Source organism: Pleurodeles waltl, chromosome 3_1, assembly GCF_031143425.1.
Source record: "Pleurodeles waltl isolate 20211129_DDA chromosome 3_1, aPleWal1.hap1.20221129, whole genome shotgun sequence".
Classification (NCBI taxonomy): Eukaryota; Metazoa; Chordata; class Amphibia; order Caudata; family Salamandridae; genus Pleurodeles; species Pleurodeles waltl.
In genome coordinates this window covers 1,654,384,544-1,654,408,163 of record NC_090440.1, presented here as the reverse complement: position 1 = coordinate 1,654,408,163, position 23,620 = coordinate 1,654,384,544, and positions in this window count along the sequence as shown.

Genomic DNA, 23,620 nt, shown 5'->3' with positions numbered 1-23,620 from the left:
GTAATGCAGTCACGCCAGCCACAGCTCGGTGCCACAGAGAGAGACAGCATTGTCCGCATTCTCGTATTGTACAAACGTTTACATGAACTAAAGACTGGTAGGTGCGGCATAAAGACTATAATGAGGAAGAGGCGGACTAGGAGGAGGTAGTGGCACTGGTAAGTAATCTAGGCCTTACATTTCTGCCTCTTTATTTTGCCAGTCCTTTCTGTTTCGTATACCGAAAAGGCTCCAGGGCCTTTGGCCTAAATCTATTGTTAAAACACTTTAAAGCCAGCAAATGCTGCAGCCTTTTGTGTCCCATTCGGTGTAAGCTGCAGAAGTACCTGGGTTATGACCGAAAGAAGTGCTACTACATCAAACGTTTGGTCCATTTTTCTCCAAACCTTACAGACTCTACGTGGGTCAATAGATTACCTGATGCCCATTTTGCTGTTATAAACAACCGGAGCCCAGTGAAGCTATACCTCTAGTCAGATACCAGTTCCAGATTACTATGGCACCTCTGCCAATGACTCAAACCCCGTGCAGTGGTAATTCAGATCCAGTGACTGATTGCCATTTAGGATGATTATTGTCACTGATGAAAGGGATTAAAAACTCAGAATTTTGGAGGGAGTAAGCCTTAAGGACACAGGTTAAAGTAGTGCTGCAGTTATCCGTTAAGTGCCATCAGCATTCAACTTCTCGTTCGAAAGTAAAGGTAGGGGGAACAGTGCCCTGTAAACAATGGAAAGAGGGAGAGATTTGGGTACAAAAGCATAACTGTTATTCAGAGGCACAACCAAGATCTGAGACGCATCATTCACCTGCACCTAGAAAATTGTTTACATACACAGGGTGGTAGCTAGCTCTTTACTCTGGTATCAAAATCGTGGATGACTGCCATGGTTATACATTCGGAAGTTCAAAGAGAGAGCACTCTGGATGGCCCTAAATAGCAGAAAATGCCATGCTGATGTTGTGATATTAGACAAGTCAAAACCTTTTAGAAATGTTGGTGCCAGGGCTCATCCAAATGGAACTAAATCACAGGATTGTAAGTAAAACTCTAAGGGAACAAAACGTTGTCGTTATACAGTTTCTTAACAGCAGTCGTTATCTAGCATAGTGGGCCTCCCAGACTGCTGAATGGATATTGCTCGTGGCTTAAGAATGCCTTTCTTCTGAAGCCACAACGTTCAGTTCCTTTGCCAATAACACCAAGAACTCAGGGACCTATACATCCATTTGATCTGTGTGCATTAGGGGATGTGAAACTTGGAAAAAATTGTCTCAACTTGTCTGCTTCCAACCTGTTGCGCCCTCGAAAGTGCTAAGTCAACAGGCTCAGAAGTCCTGCAACCATGAACATAGTTCAGTTCCAGCAGAACATGGTTCTGGACTAAGTGCCCGATGTACCAATTTTATGATTACCGAATGTCAAATTGTGAATTGTAACAAATCGGTAATAACGATATACTAAAAATTAGAAATTTTAAATAGTGATTCATATGTATTTGCCCTTTGGCATTACTATTACCCATATAGCTGTTCAGTAACATTTACAAATTAATTTTTCAATATTTAGCTAATCACAATTTGCAAATTGTTAATTTTCGACTGCCTCATTGCCAATGAATGATGACCTCAGAAGGAGATAGTGATTTCTAAGCTTGGCTTTCTGAGACCACATAGGAGAGGAGCAGAATAGCAGAATTGTGTCTTACAAACCTCAAATGTCATCCCATGATCATGAATGTGAAGAAGTGTCCAAAAAATGAAAATAAATGTTCAGTGAGCAGGAGTTGGAGATATAGGTGGGGTGTGTGGCATTTAGTAACCAGCATTTTGGTAAGAGTTCGCTTTCTGTGACAAAGACCACTGAAAGGGGAATTTGGCTGAGAATCCAAGAGCACTTCAGTGCTGGGGTTGTTAATTCGAGGATCACAGATGATATCAGAAAACAGTGATAAGACCTTTGCTCCCATACGAGAGAAAAGATGGTAAGCAAGAGAAAAGAAGTAAGTGGTGCCGGAGGAGAAGCATCATCTGAGCTGTCATCTACCCAGATTGAAGAGGTAATAGCACATTGTTGCCACAAGTAGTATCACTAGTGTCTGAAATTATACGTCTCTGCCAACACATCCACCACCATGTTCAGTGAATAAAAATGTAGTGATATTTAAATTAAGGTTAGTAATGAATTCAGTGGAATATTCATTTTGTCTTTAAACATAAAAAGATTAAAAACTGACTATGATGTTAAAGGTCAAGGAAACATTGCATTTTGATCAATACACTGCATTTTGGAAATTGTAGTATATCATTGATTGAGCAAAAAAGCGTCTTAAACCTTTATTTTAAACCTATATTATAGTTCAACATACATTTAACCCTTAGATGGACATAGAGGAGAAACAGAACTGCTTTGAGACGAGGAAGAGGAGATTTACCACATTGGAGAAAGATCAGCAGTCGAAAAAAACAGTATTCCCACTAATGAGTCGGCTGCAATGCGTCATATGGTCGCTCAGCGCAAAAGAAACCATGCTGATAGTCAACACACTGCAAGGCATCAAGTCCTACGACAGAAGGAGCAAATGCTGACAGTAAAATGTCAACAAACGTCCGCTATGCAGGGCTTTGGGGGCAAGACAGATGTTTTGAGCACACTTGTTCACCAGGGGATACAATCAATCCCACAAGACTTAGAAATATTATCCTCAGTACATGATGAAACTCAGACACAAAATAATGTTTTGTATACTAACTAGACCTCATTGTGGTAGTTTTCCATAATCTCTCTAAAACTATTTTCCAACAATCTTTCTATATTATCTTTGTAGTTGTTTTGCATATTTCCTTTATTTTTCTATAGTTTTCTACATTCTCTGTATTTTTCACAATCCCTAATGAGGATTAATACTATGGGGGTCATTCTGACCCCGGCGGTCCGCCAGGGTTGGCGGGAGTACCGCCAACAGGCTGGCGGTGCCCCGCAGGGCATTCTGACCGCAGCGCTTTGGCCGCAGTCAGAAGAGGAAAACCGGCGGTCTCCCGCCGGTTTTCCGCTGCCCATAAGAATCCTCCATGGCAGCGCAGCTCGCTGCGCCGCCATGGGGATTCTGACACCCCATACCGCCATCCTGTTCCTGGCGGCATGGGGTGTCGTGGGGCCCCTGCAGTGCCCATGCCAATGGCATGGGCACTGCAGGGCCCCCCCGTAAGAGGGCCCCACTTTGTATTTCAGTGTCTGCTTTGCAGACACTGAAATACGCGACGGGTGCAAGAGCACCCGTCGCACCTTCCCACTCCGCCGGCTCCATTCAGAGCCGGCGTCCTCGTGGGAAGGTTGATTTCCACTGGGCTGGCGGGCGGCCTTTTGGCGGTCGCCCACCAGCCCAGTGGAAATCCCAGAATCACTGCAGCGGTCTGACGACCGCGGTGCGGTGTTCTGGCGGGGGTACTTTGGCGGGCGGCCTCCGCCGCCCGCCAAGGTAAGAATCAGGCCCTATATGTCTAACTAGAGAAGCATAGATATACCTGACTTATATACAAGTTACGAATGAAGGTACTGCTTACCCATGAGACTTTGAGGACTTATGAATTGCCCCTGCTATACTGTGGTCTTATTTCCTTTTGACTTAGTATCTCTTTTTCAGGGTCATACTCTTCTTAGGTTCTTCTTAAATTGTATATTAACCTTTCAAAACTATAGTTAAACACATATGTGCTCTGTTCTGACTTCGCCTTGGGAACATGGCACCTACTTTTGTTTTGAAACACTCATAAACTCACATGTGACTCTGTTTCTTATGAATGGGGTTCCATCACCTTTGTGACTATGATCTTGAACATATAATACAACTGGCATATCTGCTTTCATTACCCCTTTTTAGCCTTGAAACACGGGTTGGCAAAATCGTTGGCAAATCTGTTTTTCTGTATTTAAGAAAAAAGAGAAAAAATAAAGCACCATATTGTGAAAGCAGTTTCAATGGAACAGATTCTTTATTTATGAAAATAAAAATTACATTATACTCAATCTTCTTGAAGCAACGTTTGGAATCTACTGGAGGAGTCGCTCATCACTTTTGACAAGCATCTCAGAGAATCCTATTTGATTTCTGACCCCTCCTCTATAGTTTACAGTTGTTTACTACCTGCTTACGCTTGATGGTAATTTGCAAATGCAAAAAGCCTTTTGTGACTATTTGCAGTTTGCAGATGTTTCATAACTCGCATTACAGAATCTATATTAGTCGTTCTGTAGTCACTATTTTTTCTCGATGTAAAAATTATTTACTTGGTTCAGAATGCAGATTATATGAATAAGCTATTTAAAATCTTGATATATTCTCATGTGGTGTTTTTGTGTTAGCTAACCAGTTTGCCACTGGTTTATGATACACAAAATATTTGTACTTCAGCCCTCAAATCCCTTACTGGTGTTTTAGCTATACCATTGTCACTGTATTGTATGACAGTTCATGAAAAGCTCTCTTCAGGTGCCAAACAGTAGGACTTCAAGTCCCAGGATTCCAGTGGCAGCATACACAGGTAGAGAGAGGGGATGGAGGTGGTGAGCCCTTTTCCTGTCCCTGGAGCGCTTAAAAGTGTATATTCTCCTCCATGGAGTGGGACCCTCTCTTAAATTGCCAAACAGCGGGACTTGGAGGAATTGATAAAAACCTGGATGGTTTAAGAAATGTGCCTCCTGCTATGGCCAATAAACAGAACCCCTATATTTGTGATAAATCACTTAACAATATTACTACTTCACCCTTGACAGTCCCTAATTCCCCACCAGCAAAAAGAAGGATGCAGCCAGGATGAAGCATCCAAAACCAAACAACCTGCTCATAGGCAGAATAATAGTCCTCGAAGGTGCACTGTTTCCCAGGCCCCAAGAGATACAAATAAGGATATGCAAGGATCTAATCCCTTTCTAAAAGCCTTTTATACGAAATTGGAGAATCTGGGATTATGCATTAAATCTTCAACATTAGAGGTAAATTAAAAAATTCGTATCCGTTTCAATTCTATTAAGGACTCGGAGGTGAGGACAATGCTTTACTTTCTTCGTTTTATTAGTACAGCAGCCACATTAACATCTCAACAAAAAGCTATTTTCCCATAGGCACAGGGAAAAGACATGAAGTTGCAAATAAAAAAATCCACAGCCAATCAGGCTACGTGAGTCTTTGTAAAAGGTGCTGTCCCTCTACTGTCCTCGTTCTTCCCGTGATCAACCGTGGATATTTCAGTCCTTCTTGGAGGACTCCATTTCTATAAATTAGAGAGCACTTGCTCACAGCGAGATACCTCACTAGTGAAATAATGACAGCATAAGCTTAGAACAAGCAAATAATGAACAGTTCACAGTATTACAGACCATCCCATAACCTTATAACCAATTGAAATGGAAAAGATATTACCTACATCCATAATCAGATTCCATTACCTGGGTGGGCTATGATCCATCAGAGGGATTGGCTAATCCTTGCCTCTGAGTCCTTAATAAAATTGAATCTTTTGTTACGATAGCTAGGAAATGTTTCATTCTGTATCAAGACCCGGAGGTGAGGATTATGCTAGTTTAAAGCTTATCTACCTCCAGAGCCACTATGGAGGAGACTGGTTTGAAATAGAACCTCTTGATGAGGACCAGCCCACTGCTTTCACAATATCATCCAAGCAAACTCCTAGAGCAAAGGCTTTTGAGGCCAGCGCTCCTCTGGTAGGTTGTGCCCTAAAACCTTTGGTATCAATACCCGTTTCATGCATTATCCACCACACCCATCTCGTGCTGGTCGGTGATGAGACCACCCAAAAAGTCCTCCTTGGAGCAATCAACAGCTGCTTATCCCCATGAGGGCAAAGTTCTTCTGTCATGGTCTCATAGGCTTTTATGCATCGTACCACACACAGGTTGAATGAGTCAGAAAATCAGGCGGGAATGACATTTAGGCCATCGAGTGACAAGAAATGTGACACCATCCAGTCTGAAGGTTTTTCCTGTGATGTCTAGTGCTCTCACATCTGATACCCTTTTGGAAGAGATCAAGCAGAAAAGAATGGCCAACTTGTCTGACAACAGTTTGCAGGAGAGGTACCAATTACTTGGCTACGAGGAAAGGAGGTGTAAGACCTTATTGACGTCCTAAAGGTCCAGGTACTTACGTTCTGGTGAAAAAGACAATCTTATGCAGTGCAGCAATTTCCTAAATAGGGGATCTTCCCCTCACTGGCAGACCTACAATCATGACGTGGCCCACTGATATTGCCGACTTAAATATATTGACCAACGGACCTAGAAGCCAGGCCATCTGAAGCTAAGGAGGCAAGAAAATTCAAGATGTTAACAACGTCTGCCCCCACGGGATCCAAACTCCGTTGTAGGCACCAACCCATTCAACAAGACAAGGCCAAGCAATATCTCTTGACTTTACCGTCCGCTGATGTTCGTGAGAGGAGCTCCGCTGCATATCTTGAAAAGCCATCAAGATCTGTAGTCCTCTACACCGTAAGCTGGAAGCTGTTGTTCAGCACCAGATAATGGGGATTCCCAGAGGGATCTTTCAGGAGATGAGGAGTGTAATGTAAACTGATTGGCGAAGCCCAGGAAAGTTCCATCAGAACTGGGAACCACCCTTGCAACTTTCACACCAGGGTGATCACTACCCGATCCACCCTCTGCCTGCTCGCCTGAGCTGTCACCCCATCATCATGGCAATGGGGGGTAAGGCATAACCCTGTTATGTCAACCAATCCTGAAGAAAACCATTGGTCGCTACTGCTCCCGGGTCGGACTCCAACTGAAGTACTGGGGAAGCTGATGTTTGAGTCTGGACACAAACAAGTTCATCAAGAATGGGCCCCAAAGGGCAGACAGGATTAGAAACATTGACAGAAGTAGTTGCCACTGGCTTGAATCTTGGCGATGTCGAGACTGCCAGTCCGCAACTTGATTGGCTGACCCCGCGAGGTGTTCCGCTGTCACCGAAACATGGTGCTCCAGGCACTGCTCCCAAAAGGAGATCCGAGAGGGTTCTGGACCACGTGCCCCCCAGATGGTTGATATAGCGGGCTGCCACAACATTGTCCATCTTGAAAAGGGCACAAGATTGTACTAGATCTCTGGTCCAACATTTGACTGCGAAGGAACCTGCCATCAGCTCCAAGCGGTTGATATGTAGAGACTTTTCCATGGCGGTCCATCCTCCGCTAGTGGTGAACTCCCCACAACTTGCTTCCCACAGCCTCAGCTGCTGGTGACTCGATCACTTCCAGTCCGGTTGCGAGCCGAAGATGGGCCCATATGGAGGATTTGGCGCCTCCATATGGGCTAGTTACCCAAGCTCCTATTTGGGCTCTTCCAACAGGGGAACATATTGGGTGTAGGTGAGACCCCGGCAAAGGTGAGATACTTTCAGTCATTGGAGGGCCTTAAAATGAAGGGAGCCAGGAAAAATGACCTGAATGGAGGATGAAGATAGGCCTACCACTCTGGCGATCTGATGTAGGGACGCCTATGATTTTGCCAGCGTTCTCCTCATCTTGTGACATATTTTGGCCATGTTCCTGGAAGGAAGGCTCAATGTGGTCTCTACTGAATTGATCACGAACCCTAGGAAAGTGATGTAGCGAGAAGGGGAGAAACTTGATTTCTCCCAGTTGATAACAAACCCTGGAGCCTGAAGCAGATACACCGCCATCGCTAGATGTCCTGACAGAGCATATGGACATCGATCCAAAAGAAGCATATTGTCCACATACACAATCTTGTGAACCCTGGGCACCCTCAAGCATTCTATCACTGGTTTGAGAATCTTGGTGAAACACCAAGGAGCGGAAGACAGGCCGAAAGGAAGAGAGGTGAATTCAAATGTTTGTCCTTGCCATGGGAACTGAGGAAACCAGCAATGTGGAGACTGTGAGGTAAGAGTCCTTGAGGTCCAACCAGACCCTCCAACGCTTGGCTGGAGAAGGTTGCAAAAGAGGTGGAGCCCCTCCATCTTAAAGTGGCAGTAAACCAACCACTTGTTGAATTCCAGGAGGTTGATCACCAGGCGCTGACCCCCGCCATGCTTCTGAACCAGAAACAGATTAATTTGAGACCATGACGAGTGTGGCCTGGGGGGGGGGGGGGGGGGGGGGGGGGGGGGGGGGGGGGGGGGGGGGGGGGGTGTGTGTGTGTGTGTGTGTGTGTGTGTGTGTGTGTGTGTGTGTGTGTGTGTGTGTGTGTCTGGGTGTGTGTCTGGGTGTGTGTCTGGGTGTGTGTGTCTGGGTGTGTGTGTCTGGGTGTCTGTCTGGGTGTGAGGGTGGTTGTGAGAGGGTCTATGTGGGTGTGATAGTGTCTGATTGAGCTCCAATAGATGAAAAATCCATTCTCCTCCACAAAGCATTTCAGATCATTTTTCAATATTGAATCGCAGAGTAAACACACTTGCTTTGCCTTCGCCAAAACCGGGAGTTATTATCATTTGTCCTTTCCAGAAGTGGAGCTTCAACTGGGGCATCTGGGACGTTTAAATTTGTAAGTGCTTTCTGTTGAGGTTTCATTTCTGTGATATGAGCATCATGGCCAGAACGGAAGCACACCTGCTCGTTTATCCAACAAGTGTCCACAGTTTTTCACAAAATGTCTATCCAACTGGAACACTTTACTGGTTCGTTAGTAAGGGCTACATCATTGGTTCAAGGTTCAGTGTGAAAGGGGTGCGGGGCTGTGTAGCTCCCCTCCCCCGGCAGGTTTAGGCCACAGGACCCTATTCCCAGGGCCCACTACAATTCAATTGGGTGGGGGCTCATGCAGCCACCATCCTGTGGCCAATTGCAGCCCCAGGGACCCAGCCTTCTAAATGTTTTTATGTTTTTGGGGAAGGAGGGAGCTGCATCCCCCGGGCTGTGTCCCCCCGCCTGATGTCAGCCACGGGATCCCAAACTCCCAGGGCCCAGCCATCAGTCCTGGCTGCCCCCCAGGGCCCCTAGTGTGCAATAGGACTGAGGGGGAAGCCTGAGGGCCCCCCGCCGTCCTAGAGCTGGCATTGCTTTTTCACACCGGGAGCTGCTAAAGATGGAGCTCCCTGTCTGCAAAAGCAATTGTTGCCTCAGTTTCCCTGTCTGCATGTCTGTGGGCAGGGAAACAGAGGAAACTTCAGCTTCCAGCAAGCAAGAGCTTTTTGACAGCTCCAAGAGCTATTTGACAGCTCTCGTTTGCTGGAATCTGAATGTTTGCTCTGACTTATCGGGAGCTATCATAGCTCCTGCCAGTCAGAGACAAAGCAGGAGTCGGCCCTTGGGGGTGGCAGTTTCTAGGACCATTATTGGCTCCCTCAGGGGGGCCAGACAGCCCTCCTCCAACATTTCAAATTTGCACTAGGGAAGTGGTGATGCCTGGGGCCAAGGGTCCACAACAGACCCCCTTCTTTATCTTTTTTCAGCCCCGTAGAGGTGGCAGTCCCAGGGGCTAGTACAAGCCCTAGGCATGGGCCTGTGTGCCCCCTCCTCTTCCAATCCCCCAATTCCCCATGGGACCTGGCCCACTGGGGCGGGTAGAGGCACTTTTTGTTTTTAATGCTTTCTAGCCATGGCGGGTCCGTGCGGGACCCTTAGAACAAAGTTAGGGGCACCTCTTTTAATTTTTTTTTAATGGAACTTGGCTGAAGCAGAGTCTCAAGATGGCTGCCAACACTTTCTTGTTGAAGTGTTGACAGTCAATCAGATATCAGCACACGGACAGTTGGATCCGCAGAGGGTCCACATCCCTAGATAGCTATATTTTTTTAACTCTGATATCGCCAAACCTTCTGCAAGGATTTACATCAAATCACAAAAAAAAGTGTGCATTCTGGACCAAGAGCTAGCTTTCTGCCAGATTTGGTGTGATTCCGTCCAGCAGTTGGGGTTCTAGTTGTGTTCAAAAATTTAAAAAAACCATTGATGAAGACTGGGGAAAAAGTGTTTTGGGACCCTCTGTTTTTCTCGCCCCCCACTTGATGGATCACCCTGAAATTTTCAACACAGCAGCTGAACCGATCAAAGTATACAACATGAATATTCCGTGAAGATTCGTCAAGTGGCGCCAAAGTTATTGGCAAAACAAAAAACGCTCTGTCTATAGAAAAAATGGTCCTAACTATAACTACCTACTGGCGACCGCCAGAAGGGAAAATATATATAGGTGTGTATTACCTAGTGGTGGTCGCCACTAGCTAGTTATAGTTAGGACCTAGTTTCTATGGAAAAATCATTTTATGGCTTGCTATATCTTTGGCGCCGCTTGACAAATCTTTACAAAATTTTCACGAAAAACTTGACAGTCACGTCAGCTGCTGTCTGGAAAGTTTCAAGGTCATCTGTCAAGCAGGGACCAAGAAAAAGTGTGTCAAAAAAGGTGTTGATCCAATGTTAATTCCCATAGGGATTTTGAACAGGTCTACAGCCTGAACCACTGGAACAAAGAGATAAAGAGCTTGAACATTACTGTAGGCAGAGGTATAAATTAACACAGGTGAAAAGGAATAAAGAAATCCAGGTAGAAGCCTGGGCTATGTTGGTAAAGGCAAGCAACACTAATAATAATGGTTTGTTTTGGAAAACAGTAACCTACCCTTTTTAGTGAAAGAAACACCCCCACATTGATTCAGTGATCTCTCCGGCTAATTGGATTACTCAGTTTGGGTTAATATTACATTTTTATGACGAGAGGCCTATTAATGAAAATTAGACTAAAGCCTTTAAGCAGTCAAATTCTGACTCTCTTACATTTACTTTTCAGGAAGTAATAAGAGTCCTAAAAGAGTTTGGGAAGGGGAACACCTTGGGACCAAATCGGGGTGCCAGTGGATGCTTACATGTATTTAATAGACCTATGGACACCAGTATTGACTGTAGTGTTAAATGCTTCCCTCAAAGGTGAATTTCCCACTACTTGGACATAATCAGTCATTGTGTCGATTTAAAAAAAAAAAAAAAAAAGGCAGTAGGAGTTAGCCTAAATCGGTGGTTTTCAACCTGTGGTCCAGGGACGCCTGGGGGTACGAGAAGCCTTTTCAGGGGGACTGCGACTGCTTAGAAATTAAATATTATTAACAAATTAATGAAGTGTATATAAATAAAGTGGCTAAATGTACAATTGAACATTTCAAAATGTACTGTAAATGTTAATGAATTTGAATTGGAGGTTCAAAATTAAATTAGTATCCTTAGATTGATTCGTGGGAGCTGCATATTTGTTTGCACATTAAATAACGTTTTATCATTTGTGTATGATGAATGCTTGTTTCTGTACTTATTGTGTATTGTTTTGTGGTTCAAATCATCTCCGATGTTTAGGCCTGTGCCACTGGCTTCCAGGAATGACTCAGTGTGGAGGTTGGTTGAAGGGGAAGGGGGCAGATTTCAATTATGATTCATTGGGGGTCTCCGGGTTCCAATTATGATAAAGAGGGGGTACACAGAAGTCAAAAAGTTGGGAACCACTGGCCTAAATGCTACTGACTTATCCTTCTCTTGGACTCATATGGGAAGTTACTTGGTAGGGTTCTTCTGGACAAGCTAAAATCGAGGGTGAAAGACAGTTCTGTCCTTACCGACACACAGCATGGGTTCAGGGGGTGTATGGGCATGGTGGATCAGTGTATTAACTTGAACCTGCTCATTGGCATGTATACCAAGACAAAGCTGGGCCTTCTTTATCTCTGCTTCATGGACTTGAGCAGTGCTTTCATACTTGTTAATCATGGGAAACTATGACAAATCTTGGGGTCCAATAAGAGATTATCTCAATTTCAGCCCGGCTATATGAATGGCCACATCCAGAATCCGTATGGACCTAACAGGGAAAGGACCAAGCTTTTAATGGTGAGGAGAGGGATAAAGCAGGCATGTGTGCTGGCTACCACCCTCTTCTCATTTTATACCAATGGCATTGATAAGACAATGCAGACCAGAAACTGAGAAACTCAGAATAGGAACACGGCATTTGTATGCACATGATGCAGTGCTCCTACCCAGGACTGCAAATGGTTAACACCATTCGATTTACCAGTTCACAGCATATGTGGAAGAAAGGGATATGAGAATCAACCTAAGTAAAATGTTTACCTTGATTTGGTTGCAGGGAAACCCAAAACTCGTACCCACACAATACATGAGGGCTATATAAAGAGAGTGGATACGTTCTCACACTTGGGCATCCCACTTGATGTCGCTGGCAGACAGGGACTTTTTAAAAAATGCTAGACACCGGTTTATTAATTTAAAAAAGCTAGGCAATACGCTGATGAAGGAAATGTTGGCAATTTATAAGAGTAAATCCCTTTCTGCTAATGCAGGAGGCAGGTATAAGGAGTATTTCCAACATTGGTATTCTGCAAGAGAATATGGGCCTGATTCTAACTTTGGAGGACGGTGTTAAACCGTCCCAAAAGTGGCGGATATACCACCTACCGTATTACGAGTTCCATAGGATATAATGGACTCGTAATACGGTAGGTGGTATATCCGCCACTTTTGGGACGGTTTAACACCGTCCTCCAAAGTTAGAATCAGGCCCTATATTTTTAAAAAGAGTGTTAGCTATACCACAATCTGTCTCAACGTTTGTAACCCGTAAAGAACTGGCAATTCCATACGTGGAAGATAATATCCATGAAAATACAGTAGTCCTTTTTGCATGCAATTTAGTAAAACACTGGCATTTCATTCACTAGAGTTATTGTTAAGGGCTGCTTTAATCTTAAACATGTTGTAAAAATTCTGTGACTGGCTTATATTTAAAGAAGTCTACTGCTTATTGATCTTGTATCCTGTTTCAGAAATCTAGCCTGCAGTGTCACCCGATAAAGGGGAATTAAAACGTTTAGGCCCGTATTTATACTTTTTGACGCTAAACTGCGCTAACGCAGTTTAGCGTCAAAAACTTTTGCGCCGGCTAACGCCATTCTGAAGCGCCATGCGGGCGCCGTATTTATTGAATGGCGTTAGCCGGCGCAAGCAGACCGGCGCTGCCTGGTGTGCGTGGAAAAAAACCACGTACACCAGGCAGCGCCAGCGTAGGGAAAAATGGCGTTAGGGTGTCTTAAAAATGGCGCAAGTCAGGTTGACGCTAAAAAATCGTCTTAACCCGATTTGCGCCATTTTAAACGACGCCCAGACGCCATTTACATGACTCCTGTCTTAGTAAAGAAAGGAGTCATGCCCCCTTGCCCAATGGCCATGCCCAGGGGACTTATGTCCCCTGGGCATGGTCATTGGGCATTGTGGCATGTAGGGGGGCACAAATCAGGCCCCCCTATGCCAAAAAAAAAATATTAAAAAAAAAATATTTATACTTACCTGAACTTACCTGAATGTCCCTGGGGTGGGTCCCTCCATCCTTGGGTGTCCTCCTGGGGTGGGCAAGGGTGGCAGGGGGGGTCCCTGGGGGCATGGGAGGGCAGCTGTGGGCTCATTTTGAGCCCACAGGTCCCTTAACGCCTGCCCTGACCCAGGCGTTAAAAAGAGGCGCAAATGCGGGGTTTTTTGACCCGACCACTCCCGGGCGTGATTTTTGCCCGGGAGTATAAATACGACGCATTTGCGTCGCAGACATTTTTTTGGACGGGAACGCCTACCTTGCATCTCATTAACGCAAGGAAGGCGTTCACGCAAAAAAATGACGCTCTTTACTCCTACTTTGCCGCTAGACGCGTCTAACGCCAAAGTATAAATATGGCGTTAGTTTTGCGCCGAATTTGCGTCGAAAAAAACGACGCTAATTCGGCGCAAACAGAGTATAAATATGCCCCTTAGTTTTGAGTTCTAAGAAGGAGCAGAGAATAACACTAGAAACTAAGCAATGTACAGTTCAATTTTAGAAGTCATTTATTAAAGCTGGTTGTATCCCACAGTATCTCCCCTCTGTACTTAATATAAGGCGCTGTTATATTTTGACAGGTTTTAGGCCAGGTCTGGTTCATCATGTGGTAGCTTTCCCAGCAAGCACTGGCAAAGCCAATCGGTCTCGCCTATGCAAGAGCTATTGGTTTCGGCAATGTATTTTTGCCATGTTTGAAATCAGTGTGGCTTGTGTTCAGCATGGCTAAAGATTAGTGGCATGGAGTGTCATAGAGTGGAGTGGCGGAGTAGAGTGCTGTAGAGTGCAGTGTGGGTGTAGAGTGTTGTAGAGTTGAATGAAGGAGAGTAGAGTTCAGTGGCAGAGATTGTTGTGGAGTGGCGGGGTGGAATAAGGTGGAGTGGATTGGAGTAGAGTGGGGTGGATTGAGGTGGGTGTATTGAAGTGGGGTGGTTGGAGTGGGGTAATTGGATTAGGGTGGGTGGATTGGACAGAATTGATAGGACTAGGGTGGGGTTGATTGGTTTGGGGTGGTTATGAGTGGGATGAATTGGAGTGGATAAGATTGGACTGGAGTGGGGTGGGTTGAATTTATTGGAGTGGGGTGAGTTCTATTGAGTGCAGTGAATTGGAGTAGGGTGGAGAAGAATGGAATGAGATGAATTGAATTGAGTGGGGTGGATTGGATTGGAATGGGGTGGTTTGGACAGGAGAGGGATGAAATGGATTGAGTGGGGTGGATTAGATTGGTGTGTAGTGCGGTGGATTGGATTGGTGTGAAGTGGGGTGGGGTGGATTAAGGTGGATTGGGGTATGATGGACTGGGGTGTGGTGGGTTAAGGGGGGTGGATTGGGTTAAATTTGATTGGGGAGGATTGGAGTGGAGTGGGTTGGGTTGGATTGGAATGGATTGGAATGACTTTGTGTGGGGTGGTTTGGATTGAAATGTGGTTTCAAGTGGGATGGGTTGGTTGGAGCGGGGTGGGTTGGACTGCAGTGGTTTGGATTTGAGTGGGGTACTGTTGATTTGATTGGTCTGGATTGAGTGTATTAGAGTGGGGTGAATTGGAATGGAGTGGGGTGATTTGGGATGGAATGGGGTAGATTGGAATGAGGTGGATTGGATTGGATTGGGGTGAGGTGGACTGGATTGGGGTGAGGTAGACTGGATTGGAAGGGGACATTCTGGAGTGGGGCAGGTTGTTTTGGATTGGAGTGGAGTTGGGCAGACTGTTTTGGATTGGGGTGGGCCCGAGCAGACTGTTTTGGATTGGGGTGGGCCCGAGCAGACTGTTTTGGATTGGGGTGGGCCTGATTGTTTTGGATTGGGGTGGGCCCAATTGTTTTGGATTGGAGTGGGACAGATTGTTTTGGAATGGAGTGGGCCAGATTTTTATGGATTGGAGTGTGGCAGATTGGTTTGAGGCAGATTGTTTAGGACTGGAGTGGGGAAGATTGTTTTGGATTGGAATGGGGCTTATTTTTTAGATTGGAGTGTGGCAGATTGGAGTAGGTCAGATTGTTTTGGTTTGCAGTGGGGCAGATTGAAGTGGAGCGGATTGTTTTTGATTGGAGTGTGACAGATTTTTATGGATTGGAGTGTGGCAGATTGGTTTGAGGCAGATTGTTTAGGACTGGAGTGGGGCAGATTGTTTTGGATTGGAATGGGGCTTATGTTTGTGGTTTGGTGTGGGGCAGATTGTTTTGGTTTGGGGTGAGGTGTAGTGCTTTGGACTGGAGTAGGGCAGGTTGGAGTAGGGCAGATTGGTATGGATTGCAATGGGCAGATTTGTATGGATTGGAGTGGGGCAGATTGTTTTGATTTGTACTGTGACAAATTGAAGTGGGGCAGATTGTTTGGGATTGGATTGGGACAGATTGTTTTAGATTGGAGTGGGGCAGATTGTTTTAAATTGGAGTGGGGCAGATTGTTTTAAATTGGAGTGGGGCAGATTGTTTTAAATTGGAGTGGGGCTTATTGTTTTGGATTGGAGTGGGGCTTATTGTTTTGGATTGGAGTGGGGCTGATTTCTTTGGATTGAAGTGGCCAGAATGCTTTGGAATGGAGTGGTCAGATTGTTTTGGATTGGAGTGGGGCACATTGTTTTGGATTGGACTGAGGCAGATTGTAGTGGGCAGATTGATTTGGATTTCAATTGTAGTGGGGCTGATTATTTTGGATTGGAGTGGGGAAGATTGAAATGGGGCAGATTGATTTGGATTGTAGTGGGGTGTATTGTTTTGAATTGGAGTGGGGCAGATTAGAGTCAGGCAGGTTGCTTTGGATTGGAGTTGGGCAGATTGGAATGGGCAGATTGCTTTGGATTGTAGTGGGCAATTAGTATGGGTTGGAGTGGGGCAGACTGTTTTAATTTGTATTGTGACAGAGTAGAGTGGAGCAGATTGTTTTCGATTGGACCTGGACACATTGTTTTAGACTGGAGTGGGACTGATTGTTTTGGTTTGTAGTGGGCAGATTGTTTTGGTTTGGAGTGGGCAGATTGTTTTGGTTTGGAATGGGGGAGATTGGTTTGGATTGTATTGGGGCAGATTGCTTTGGATTGAAGTGGGCAGAATGCTTTGGATTGGAGTGGTCAGATTGTTTTGTTTTGGAGTGGGGCCGATTGTTTTGGATTGGAATGGAGGAGATTGGTTTGGATTGTATTGGGGCAGATTGCTTTGGATTGAAGTGGGCAGAATGCTTTGTATTGGAGTGGTCAGATTGCTTTGTTTTGTAGTGGGGCAGATTGGAGTCTGGCAGGTTGTTTTGGATTCGAGTGGGACCGATTGGAATGGGGCAGATTGCTTTGGATTAGAGTGGGGTTTGTTGTTTTGGATTGGAGTGGGGCAGACTGGAATGGGGCAGACTGCTTTGTATTACAGTGAGGCAGATTGATTTGTATTGTAGTGGGGCAGATTGTTTTATTTGCAGTGTGACAGATCTTTATAGTTATAGTAGGGCAAACTGGATTGGGGCATATTGTTTTGGATTGGGGCAGATTGTTCTGGATTGACGTGGGTCAGACTATTTTGGAATGGAGTACTGCAGATTGTTTTGGATTTGAGTATTACAGATTGTTTGGATTGTAGTGGGGCAGATGTTTTGGATTGTAGTGGGGCAGACTGCAGTGGGACATATTTTGGAGTGGGGCAGACTGTTTTGGAATGGAGTAGGGCAGCTTTTCTTGGATTGGAGTGGGACAGATTGGAGTGGGGCAAATTGTTCTGGATTGGAGTGTCGCAAATTGTTTTGGACTGGAGTGGGGCAGATTGGACTGGAGTAGGGTGGATTTTACTGGAGTGGGGCAGATTGGATTGAAGTAGGGTGGACTGGATTGGAGCGGATGGTGTTGGAGTGGGGCGGATTGGACTGGAGCAGGGCAGGTTGTTTTGGATTTGAGCGGTGTTGATTCTGGTGGGGCGGATTGTTTGGATTGGGTGGGGCAGATTGTTTTGGATTGCATGGGGGATCGGATCTGAGTGGGGTGGGTTCAGAGCTTTGAAGTGTGGTGAATTAGGATGGAATGAGGTGAACTGGACTGGAGTGTGGCAGATTCGACTGGAGTGAGGCAGATTGGTTTGGAGTGGGGGAGATTGTTTTGCATTGGAGTGGGGTACATTGAAGTGGGGCAGATTGGTTTTGTTTTGACTGCGGCAATTTTTTTTGGACTGGAGTGAGGCGGAGCGGATTGGTTTGGAATGGAGCAGTTTGGTTTGGAGTGAAGCGGTTTGATTTGGAGTGGAGCGAATTGGGTTGGAGTAGGGCAGATTGGATTGGAGCAGGGCAGGTTGTTTTGGATTGAAACGAGGCAGGCTGTTTTGGATTTAAGCGGTGGGGAAGATTGTTTTGGATTGAGGATTGGCACATTGTTTTGGATTGCACTGGGGATTGGAGTGGGGTGGGTTCAGAGCTTTGGAGAGTGGTGAATTAGGATGGAATGAGGTGAATTAGGATGGAATGAGGTGAATTGGACTGGAGTGTGGCAGGTTGGACTGGAGTGGGGCAGATTGTTTTGGAGTGGGGCAGATTGTTTTGGATTGGGGTGGGGCGGATTGTTTTGCATTGCATGGGTGAGATCGATGTGGGGTTGGGTTCAGAGTTTTGGAGAGTGGTGAATTAGGATGAGATGAGGTGAATTGGACAGGAGTGTGGCAGATTGGACAGGAGTGTGGCAGATTGGACGGGAGTGTGGCAGATTGGACGGGAGTGTGGCAGATTGGACGGGAGTGTGGCAGATTGGACGGGAGTGGGGCAGATTGGACGGGAGTGGGGCAGATTGGACGGGAGTGGGGCAGATCGGACTGGAGTGGGGCAGATTGTTTTGCATTGGAGTGGGGTAGATTGGAGTGGGGCAGATTGTTTTGGACTGGAGTGGGGCAAATTGTTTTGGACTGGAGTGGGGCAGATTGGAGTGGAGTGGATTGGTTTGGAGTGGAGCTGTTTGGTTTGGAGCGAATTGGGTTGAAGTGGGGCAGATTGGATTGGAGAAGGGAAGGTTGTGTTTGGTTGGCGCATGGCAGGTTGTTTTGGATTGAAGCAAGGCAGGCTGTTTTGGATTTGAGCGGTGTAGATTCGAGTGGGGCAGATTGTTTTGGGTTGAGGTGGGGCAGATTGATTTGGATTGGGGCAGATTGATTTGGATTGGGGTGGGGCGGATTGTTTTGCATTGCATGGGTGAGATCGATGTGGGGGTGGGTTCAGAGTTTTGGAGAGTGGTGAATTAGGATGAGATGAGGTGAATTGGACTGGAGTGTGGCAGATCGGACTGGAGTGTGGCAGATCGGACTGGAGTGTGGCAGATCGGACTGGAGTGTGGCAGATCGGACTGGAGTGTGGCAGATCGGACTGGAGTGTGGCAGATCGGTTTGGAGTGGAGAGGATTGTTTTGCATTGGAGTGGGGTAGACTGGAGTGAGGCAGGTTGGAATAGTGCAGATAGTTTTGGTTTTGAGGGGGAAAATAGTTTTGGATCAGAGTGGGAAAGATAGTTTTGGATGGAAGTGGGGCTGATGGTTTTGGATTTTGAGTGGGGTAGAAAGTTTTGGATTTTGAGTGGGGGCAGATAGTTTTGGATTCGAGTGAGGGTAGATTGTTTTGGATTGGGGTGGGGCAGATTGTTTTGGATTGGAGTCGGGCAGATTGGAGTGAGGTGGGATGGGAGGGAGTGCAGTGGATTGGAATGCACGGGGTGAACGGTTTGAATTGGAGTGGGATGGTTTGAATTGAAGAGGGGTGGATTAGTCCGTACTGCACAATTGTGTTAAAGCATAAGATCGAATACTACACATAAGAAACGTTGTTTGTAATATTTAGAAAAAGATAATAATCGTCCAGAGAGCAAAAACAAAACATGAAGGCAAAGTGAGAAAACAAGACTTGGCAAAATAAAAAAAAGTTAACTATACAAAATACAACTTTGCAATTTTGTTTGTCTGGCGGGGAACATTTTGCCAGTCACATGCCTTCTGTTTACAGGCCACTCGGAGTTAAAACAAGCATTAGTAATGCCAATAGGTCTTGTCAATCCAAGAATTATAGGCATTGGCAATGTTAATGCATTTGTGTATGGATCTGGGGCTGGTTTTATTAATATACACGATGCATTAACCATGTCAACACCTATAGTTCTTGAATTGCAGAGATGGCCTGGCATAGCTTTGTGCACCACTGCCGGGGTATGAGACCACTCAGAAGGAAAGGCAATTCTGCTTTGAAACAGTGGCAGCACTCACACTATTGTGATCCCAGTGAACGTTACACCTCTTCTGGTCAAGAGCCAGGTTCCGCTACCTTCCCAAATTGTGTATGTGCATAAAATGTGTGCCGGGGAGGGGTGGAACCACAATTGCTTGTTTAGTTTGTTCTCAGCACTTAACACAAGTGCTTGTGTTTTCAGCAGGTCCATGCTCCAAAGCACATTTTTGGCTTGTTTTCAGCGCTTAACATGAGTAATTCTGTTTTCAGTCAAAAACAAAGAAAACAAGTGTGGGTGTTAAGTGCTTGGTGATGTATGGTCTATGAAGCTAGCATCATCTGCGGCAGTGCGGACATGAATTTAAGGGTTTGGGGTGGTCTTGGAGTTCTAAAAAAAGTAACAATTGTCAATTCTCATGCTGCTATATACCATAGAAATATGTAGAAGTTGAGCAATTGAAAAAAGCAGCCAAATGAAACTAACAGAGCGACAGCAGCAGCCTTGTTGGCAGCAGCCCTGTGGAGGCGCAGCACGGGGCTGGGAAAATGGGAGGGGGCAGTGCTTGAGGCTTCAAGTCATGGCCAGCATAAGAGGAGGAAGCATTGGGGCAAACAGAAGCCAGGCAGCGGCACTGCATTTCCGAAAAATAAAAAATAATGAAATAGGTGCTCGGCGCTAATGAAAAAAATAGCGCTCCTTGTGTGTGGCGGGACCGGTCACCCACTGAAAACAAAATAAAAAAGTAGTCCCGATACAATGGATAAAAAATGGCCACTGTGTATGTTAACAGTAGCTGGCCGGTGCTGTCAGTGAGGGCCATACAGCGGAAAAAGCATGACGTGTGCATCCCATTGACAAATATGGAGACTGCAAAATGGAGTGACAATGGTGCCAGCAAATTGGAAGCCTATGGGCAGGTTGAAAGCCTAGAAGAAGATACAGCATGTCTTGGTTCAATAAAGTGCACGCGTGATGTCTAGAGATGAGACCTAAAAAGAAAACATGAGTGTAAAGTGAGAAAAGAAGATTTGACAGTAAAAAGTTAACTATAGAAAATAAAACTTTGCAATTTTGTTTTCCAGCTGGGCAAGTTTTTGCCAGTCACGGCCCTTTTGTTTGCAGGGAACTAGAAGTTAAAAGAAGGAATTAGTTCCCCAATCACATCGGGAGCACCGGATGGCACTGATTAAGTTGAATCAATCAGTGCTTGGCCCCTGCTCCATGAACAGGAACGGAAATTATGATATGCCAGCTGTGAACAACTACAAGGCTGTGAAGAAGAGTGCCACACAATCCAACAAATGATAAGCAATGTGTGGGCTCCAAGCCCTTTTCTAAATGCAACAGCGTCTTGCTAGTGATACGCATGCACTAGCGCATGCTATCGCAGGCTCGACCTTAAAAATGGGGACTTGGTGTGAAGAAGGACTGATCTGTCATTGTCATGGAAGGTCAAAACAATATATTTTTCACTTTTCTTTAAATTATATGCAACTCCAAGAAAAGCTTTTTTAAACCAGTCCTGATGAGTAAGCTTTTTAGAGGTCATAAATCAACTTTTTTATATTTGTGTAAAATGGAAGATGTTTAAATATGTTACGATATAGTCTCCTTTGTTAATCTATCGTTCCATTACAGAAAATGTTTGAAACATTTGGGATCTGTGTGTTGTGAATTAGATCCCTCCTTCTGCAATTAAATCTGTTTATTGTAATGTGGGCCAGGACTGATGTTTTGAGAAAAGGATTTGGCAGCGTTTCTGTAGCCTGAACATTTTCACCTCTAGGAGTTACTCTAATCCTAAAAATATCCAAAAAGTATCCCCTGTGACTACTTCGACGCCAGATGGCACTTCTTAAAGATGAGCAAAGAAGTCTTGATGCTTGAGACTGTGACACGCCACTATGACTTCATTCATCCCGTTGGGTCTTCTAGAGAGTATGCTGTAGATCATCATCTAGTTGAGGGTGGAGTGTTGAACACTGAAGGCGCAGCAGTGATGCAAATGAGGCCAACACCTTCAAAAACACTCTTGGACCAAGTTTCAACTGAATGACATCAGCAGCCTAATAGTGGGCACCCTGTACAGCAAATCTGAGAGTACGAAAAAGATGTTGAGATACTTTTCTACACAAGCTGCCCGTGTGATCCAAAGTGTCTTTTAAGCCCCTCAGGTCTATAAGAGGGAAGACTTCTTGAATGATTAACATTTTGAAAATGTCATCTATTTGGCCTTTGAAGTCGGCAAAGCAGTCTATATTATTATATTTGTTCCCTCTCACATATAACTTAAATTCTCCACAGCAGAATCTGGAAAATGACTTGCCCGTCCAGGAGGCTATTGATACCTTCATCAAAAAACAACTTCTTTGCATTCTGGCAAGGCAAAGGTGAGGAGACTGAAGAAAGGTATATAAACTTCATGGAGTGCCTCATTAGGTACAAGAGTATGGAGAGAACTGCCACATATCTGGGAAATAGCATATGTAGCTTATAATTGGCTGCTCTGGGCTAGGATTGACCTAGTCCAGAGTACTGTTTTTTCAGAACAGACAATAAACACTATTTTGGAGAACCTGCCACTGTTACCTTTGGGTTCTGTCTATTTGCTGGACGCTAGAATTGGTAACATCTGGTGGTAGATGAAAGACAGTTGAACTGGCAGAGGACAAGGCTGATGACCATGTGCCTCCTTTCTTTAAAAAAAAAAAAAATGTACCTATCCCTCCAGTTAATCTCCAAGTAGAAGGGAATTCTTAGTGACTTCAGTAAGGGATTTGTGAACCAGTCTTGTGGGTGTGAGATACTGTAGTGAAATAGTTTAGGTGGCCTCTGCCAAAGCAGGTGCAAGTAGACATTCAAGGGCCATATTGGATCGGAATTTAGCTGTCATTGCATACATTTTAATAACAATGAGCATTCAGCAAATCTTCGACCACTTTAAACAGGTCTTGGAAGTCAGAAAGAAGAAGGTTGTATGAATACACAAGGAATCCCTACTCTGAGTTATAAATGTGAATCTGCATATGCTCTAGAGGATCAAGCTGAGTTGGCTTTTCATTGGCCAAAGAAAAATTGTCCCACAAGGCTGGCTGCTAGCAGTTCCACATTAAGTGGATACCACTTGGCTATGAAGCTTACAATGGACATTTTCTTCAGATCCTTCCATTGTGTCTGGTTCACTTTTATGCATATATTAATAAATTGCTAGCCTTGCCTGACATTTCAATTGAAACTAGAGCAAAGTGCATCCTGATGAGGTGCTCAGAACAATTGGGAACCCCATGTTACTAGGAGCATAGTATCATTAGTGCATTTGACACATAATACGCTGCAGGATCCCTTTCAAGATCATTTTTATTCTTGCCATGGCATGAAGCCGGGCTAATTGCAGTGTTTAATAGTCGCATATGGCAATTAATACAGGAGTACTCTCTCCCAAGCCATACTCCTGAAGGAAGCAAGGTGAGAGGCAGTGCTCACTCTTGGCTGTCATGGGCAACTCATATAGGGAGCCTTACCCAAGATGATGGTTTGTCCATAGGAAGATGTCTGAGTTTCCCAGTCCAAGATGTAGTAAAGCATTTCCTGTGATGTCACTTCCTGTTTGAAATGCATATGAAGGAGGCAATTACAAGGGGAGGATGTGTCACAACACATCCGTCCCCTAATTATTTGTTGCGATCTTAGCCCCTTGCTTCTTGTTGTGTCCTTGATTTTTGTTCTAGCAGCTTAGATCGTATTTTAGTGCCTCTGCACTCAATTTGCTTGTCTCTTTTCTTCTTCCTGGTTTCATTAGGCGTTTTGGCCTTGCTGCTTTCTCCAGTATTTTCTTCATCTTCAATCAAGAGCTGTATATCCAAAGCAGCTTTGTGTTTTTCCTTGTAACTGGGTCTTCGTAAGGCAAGACTTTATTATGTTGTGCAGATTTGTAAGGGGCAACTAATCGCCCTCATGTTTAATAATCTGTGCTGGTGGCATCATGGTTACTAGGAGGAGGCGTCCTTTGTTCCAGCAATCAAGAATTGTACTCAACAGACCTTGTTTGCACCAAGTCCATAACAGATTACACCAATGATTCTGTCGGTTTTGTAATGCAG